This window comes from Polypterus senegalus, chromosome 14 (genome assembly GCF_016835505.1).
Source record: "Polypterus senegalus isolate Bchr_013 chromosome 14, ASM1683550v1, whole genome shotgun sequence".
NCBI classification, from domain to species: domain Eukaryota; kingdom Metazoa; phylum Chordata; class Cladistia; order Polypteriformes; family Polypteridae; genus Polypterus; species Polypterus senegalus.
The window spans coordinates 19,307,130-19,313,280 of record NC_053167.1 but is presented as its reverse complement, the minus strand read 5'-3'; the positions used below and the strand labels follow the sequence as shown (position 1 = coordinate 19,313,280).

Sequence of the window (6,151 nt, the reverse complement as noted above, 5' to 3'; positions counted from 1 at the left end):
GCGCTGAGCTTACTCTTAAGCATGCAAGTACAGTTGGTCATGTGAACAGTATTCTTGTTTCAGATCTCACAGCTTAGATTGCTTCTGTCATAATCGGTTTGAGTTTCATTGTTTGTTTCAATTACGACAGTTTTTGTAGGACTTGTGTTGAAGTGACATTCGGCATCTGTCAAGTGTTGTAAGTATATAACCAGTTTCATCGATAACTTCACATCCAGCTTTTGAGAGTTTAAACATTCATAAACATCTAAGTGTCTACTACTGAAATCGTCACCTGTCAATCTAAGATGTTTAAGAGGCATTGGCGGTTGTCCAAAGGTGTAAAATATTTGGCCATTTCGGTACACTTGAAAGTGACAACCGAACAATTCAGCGGCAGCCATCAACTCACATGCAGATGCATAGGTGAAGGGCTTAAGCATTTCACTATTATAGTGCACCTGCGTAGTATAATTATCTCCTGTACCGTCATCAGTCCACTTCTTGAATCTGTCCCAGTCGTTCAATACATAAGACACAATGTTTCTCCAGATATCAAGAGTGAGCCTGATATGGCTGTGCAATATGTAACAAAGAGAATGGAAAAGATAGGTGCCATCTCCGGGCATGGAAACCACTCGCTAAGTGACAGTTCTTTGATCGATGGTGATCACCTCGATAGACATGTTAATGCGGGTACGGTTGGAATGATAAAGGAAATGGGTACCTGAACAATGTAAAGTAAGTCTAAAATACCTACACAATAACTATAATCGTAATAAATTAACAATAAAACAGCGGAGAAGCCGTGGATTAAATAAAAAGGCTGTAGTTATCAGCAGGGAGATGTGAATCCCGTGGCGAAGCAAGGAAGGGACTGTAGAGACTGGAGCGACGGACGGCCTTATATAGGCAGGCAGCCAACAACGTGGGAGGCGTTGGGATGGGGGATGGGTCAGTGCCCGGCCAAAGGATTATATCTTGACACATATACACCGAAAAGAACTGTATTTTTTAAAAGCCGTCTTTGTAATAAGGAGAGCTCTTTAAACAGGTGTGTGCCTATCTGTAAGATTGGTTTACACTGACCACCGGAAGATATGACCAATGTGTGAACCTGCTCTTGCGTCATCAAAATGTTTGCGCAGGGCACACAGCTGGGGGCGCAGCAGTGGGAGTCAACCCTTCTGGCCTCTCGTGTCCAGAGAGGGGTCAGCACCTGATTTTGAAGGAGCTGAAAAATGACCACACAGTTTTCATGGAGTGGCAAAGAGTGCTTAAAACGGTTTAAAACTAGAATGGCCGAGTGGTTAAGGTGTTGAACTTAAGATCCAATGGGCAAATGCCCGCGTGGGTTCAACCCCCACTTCTGGTAGCTTGTTGTTGAAGCGTGCCCGTTCACTCTGTGTGTGTCTGGGTACAGTTCTCACTTTTAGAAAATTAAGCGAAATGCTTCCGCAATGTGGATCCTTAGCTCAGCTGAAAATACATGTACTTGATTATTTAAAATGGGATGTATTTGATAGAAAAGCGTTTGTTTTAGATATATTTTTTATGCAAATTATAATTATGTTAAAGGATAGATTTTTTTATACGTGATTTAAAAGGGAACTACTGTATACTATTTACCTCTGTGTGATTTTTAAAAGGCTTATATCGAACTAGTTATCTCATGCTTTACACACAATACCTAAAACCCTTTACCTTCAAAAGTTAAAAAGAACAAGGCAAAGTTTTAGATGCGACTGGAGACAATGACAGGAGGGCATTTGTGAAAGGAGAGAGGCACACATTATAAGATAAGTTTGCATCTAGGTGTGCAATCAGTTGTGTTGACGGGGAGGCGGAGCTACATGCTGATTTACTCAGGGAAGCAGTTTTGTGCTCTGGGGCACACTCTGAAGATGCCTAGAAAAGAAAAGCAGCCAAGGCTAACAGAAGATCATGATGCCTTCTTTAACTTACATCTTACACTTGACAATTGTACTCCAAATCTAAACAGACTGGAACAAAAGGATCGCTGCATCGATGCTTAACCGTGCCCTGACTTTTTCATTCCGCCATCTCAGCACTATGCACAACTTCACAGTCAGAGCACAGTAAATCAAAATTAGATAATTCTAATGAAAGACTTTGACTAAGTAATTAGCATACCATGAGTTGGTAAATTCAGGGCTTAGCTAGTTTGATGATTGGCCTGAGGGCTTTAGGGCTTCAGGTCTTCATTCGCTAACACTGCTTGTGGCTTGTGTCTCTCAGCAGCACCAGTGCTACACCTGCTAACAAAGCGGTTAGAAAAGAAATCGTCGGAGTATGTAAAAATAATCTGTCAAGTTCACATCAATAACCCAGGAGCAACCCTCTGGAAAGCCTGGGACAGGTTGAATGAGTGTTATGCTGCACCAGAAGTAATTGAAGATACTAAATGGCTAGACCTTTTTTCTAATAATCTCTAGCAAAGAGTATAGCAAGGTAAGAGATATTTTAATGGAATCTTCAAGAAGGGGATAACGGTTCTTCTAAAAAACAAACAAACAGCATGTAATAAATGGCTGATGGAAGCAGAAGGAATAATATTAGAATCGAGGGTCTACCTGAGAATCATGAAAGTCCAAACCAAGTGAAATTTGCAGCTTAACTAATCTGTAAAATAATCGGAGAGGACTTTAAATTAAATTCTGAGATAGCAGCAGCTTATCGCGCACACGGATCAAATACTGTTAGACCTATGTCTTTTATTATCCGCTTGGAGAGATTATTATTTAAGCTAGAGGTGATGGAACTCCTCAGACACAAGCAAGAGATTATATATGAAAATAACCACATTTGTATTTTCTCTGATTTCTCTCCAGCAACAGCTGCTAAACGTGCAGCCTTCTACAACATTAAGCCGATATCAATTACAGCCTCTTGTATCCTGCCAAACTGAAAGTGGAAGTACAAGGCCAATTCTATGTCTTTGCCAACAAGGAAGAAGCAGAAAAGGAATTAAGAAAGCTGATCCCGACATTATTCTGAAACACAATAGTGAGTCGTAGCCTGTCATGACATGGCAAGGATATATAACCTACTGTCTAAGCCATTTGTAATGATACGGGTATTATAATTATACATTCTTTTTATTACTCGGATGCTATCTGTGTTTATGTTTTAATTACAGTTATAGACGTGTGTGTTTGTTTTTTATTTATCTATTTGTTACATTTTTTTTCTAATACCGTAAAGGAGACTGTTTAACATCATACCCTTGGTTTATTGCTATTGTTATTATTGCATCAAGACTTACTATGCTTATTCTGGACCACTTTCTAACACTATTCCCCGGGTTTATTATCTTAATACTTTAAGATTGCTGAAGATTATATTTTAAGTTTATAGTTTGTTAATGATTATATTTAAGGCATATAGTATTTAGACTATATTGGCAATAAGTATCTCTATTTTTTAATCCTAAACGCCGCTGCGTGGGGGCTTGTTTTGCTTTGGATGTGCTCTGTCTCTAGGTATATCAGAGGACTGGAATTGCGTGAAGTGGGGTCCAGCCTCACGTGGGGAGGCAAAATGGGAGGGTGGGGGGATAAGGGGGTGAGAGAAAGAGAGCAGGCTATATCTACATCTAATCTATCCTTTGAATCCTTATAATTATAATTACAACAATAGGCTGCATGGCAATAACTCTTGGGGAAATAGGAAATTAAGTTTAAAGCTGTCTCACGTCCTGTTAAGACTATAAAATGACATCAAACACTCAGAAATACTCTAGAATCAGTGTCTTCTTGATGGAACAGTTAACTTTTTGAGCTGGAATGTTAAAGGCCTGAATCACGAATTAAGGAGAAAGAAAGTATTTTCTCACCTAACACGCTAGTATTTTTACAGGAGACCCACTCACTAAGCAAGGATCACTTCCAGCTGCAAAAGGACTGGACGGGCCAAATGTTCCATTCTAGCTTTACAAAAAAAACTAGAGGTGTGGGAATTCTCATACATAGAACAGTCTCATTTGTAGCATCAGATGTAGTATCGGATCCTGAAGGGAGATGTGTGATGGTCATGGGCAAATTATTTAACTGTAAAATGATTCTGATAAATGCTTATGCACCTAATGTCGATGATAAGGAATTTATACAAAATTTATTTTCATCCATTTCCAATGTGAACACTTATAATGGCTGGGGACTTTAATTGTGTTTTAATTCCACTCTTAGATAGGACTTCTATCACAGGGGGGACAATATCTAACACTGTAAAGATAATTACAAAGTTTATAAATGACCACAACTTTTCAGACCCCTGGAGGTTTCTAAACCCAAACTCAAGAACATATTCTTTCTACTCACCAGTACATCATTGCTACTCAAGAATTGATTATTTCTTTATAGATAATAATTTCTTGCCAATGATTAAATCTTGCAAGTATGATGTGTCAGGGATTCCAGGGGCGACGACCCGGCCGGGACGCCTAATTTTCATCTAGGGAGGCCACGGCAAGGACGTCTCTTCGGTTAGATGGGACACGGGAGGTGAGTTCCCTGCCTATCGGTAGCCAGCCCTGGGGGCATGTGTTTTATCTTGCAGGCAGGGACAGCCTGGATCCGCATCAGTGGCGGACTCATGCTGGAGTCGTGGAGAAGGAGCCGCTGCATGTTGCCGCCGCAGGAGGGGAACCAAAATGGCCGTGGACCAGAAGTCCCTCCCCATGACAGGCATGCGATTGGATGGTGTGTCTTGCGTGCCTGCCGATGACTGGAGAGAGGCGGGACGAAGGAATGTCCATCACGTGCCGGGGGGAGACCTGATTGGGCCGGAGGAAGAGACCCACTGGAAGTTGCCTGCAGCTGGAGCTGACGGACAGGTGAGCTCCGCATCGGGTAACTTCCTGTCTTTGCCGGTTGCTCTGTCGGAGCTGGAGGCGTACCTTCAGCCCGCAGAGCAGCATGTGTCACAGGTGCTACATGCCCTCCAGGCAGATTTGCGGTTCCTGGAGATGAAGGCGGTCGTGTCAATCGAAGAGCTACTGACGACAATTAGACGGCGCAACGCTGGATTCTTCGGTCATAGGTGTAAGGCGGGGAAGGTGAATACAGCCGTCCCCATACAGCATAAAGGAGGGACTGCCGAAATTGGCTGTTATACCAATGATCAGCATCGAGTAAGCAGACGTCCGACAGTGGATGCGGTGCAGGGGGCTGTGCGCGCGATGAGGGAAGAGACAGCGAGAGGGCTGGCAGGACACGGGCTGTTGAGTGCCCCAGGTCCTAGCGCTCTCCACCCCAAGTCGGCGGCAGTCTCGCACCGCTCTACAGGGACGCAGATGGGAAGGAGTCTTTTTGTATGCAATAAGGAGACTCAGACCGTCAGGGTGTCCCAAAGTGACAGGAGGAATCGAAGGGTGAATGCCGGTTCCTCCGATAGAAAGGGACGTGGTGCTGGGTGCACACGTCCGAGTGCTGGCCACCCTATGCAGGGGCAGAGGGAACCCGTTAGGTCAGCAGAGAGGAAAGGACTGCAGGCGGTCCCGTCTATTTCACCGGCAGGAGGGACATGGAACCCGCGGAGGGGGTGCCGAACAGGCAAGTGCCGGGGTGCCGGATGGAGAGGGGAATGCTGCAAGTGCAAGGCACAGAAGGACGCTAGGGAAGGGTGTCCAGGCAGCGGTTCTACCCCTTTGCTTCTGTTCGTTTCAGGACCGGACCCCAGACAAGCAGTAGGACCCGCTTCGTTGGGAACCTGCCCTCAGGAGACGGGCCGTCTGCTTGAAGGACACTCCGCTGGTGAGGAGTTGCCGCCATGGCTGACGGAGGCTTGGGGGGTGCTAATGGCTCCTACCAAAGAGGCACAGTGTCCTCAGAGGGGGTACTGAAGGAGCAGGCCCCGAGGTGCCGAGTTGGACCCCAGTGGCTCAGAAGTAGGACCCGCTTCGGGGATAAGCTGCCCTCGCGGGACGTGCTGCTCCTCCCGAGTGGTCTTCGCTGGCTGTGGGGCACTGTCAAGGATGCCAGTGGCAACGACCCGGCCAGGACACCTTGAGGGACCGAAAGAGGGTGTGCGCCCATCTTGGATCACGTGGGGGCCGTCACCCTGGTTGCTTTGGTGGCCACAGGTTGAAGGCATGGAAGTCCAACCCTGTAGGGGCCCGTGGTCACCGCCAGGGGGTGCCCCAATGCCTTGA

General features: G+C 45.3%; 1 non-coding gene across 1 annotated transcript; it reads left to right on the top strand.

Moving 5' to 3' along the window:
- The first annotated feature begins 1,271 nt into the window (after window positions 1-1,271).
- On the top strand, window positions 1,272-1,354 carry trnal-uaa. Its single transcript has one exon. It is a non-coding gene; the product is annotated as a tRNA-Leu (tRNA).
- The last annotated feature ends 4,797 nt before the right edge of the window (window positions 1,355-6,151 follow it).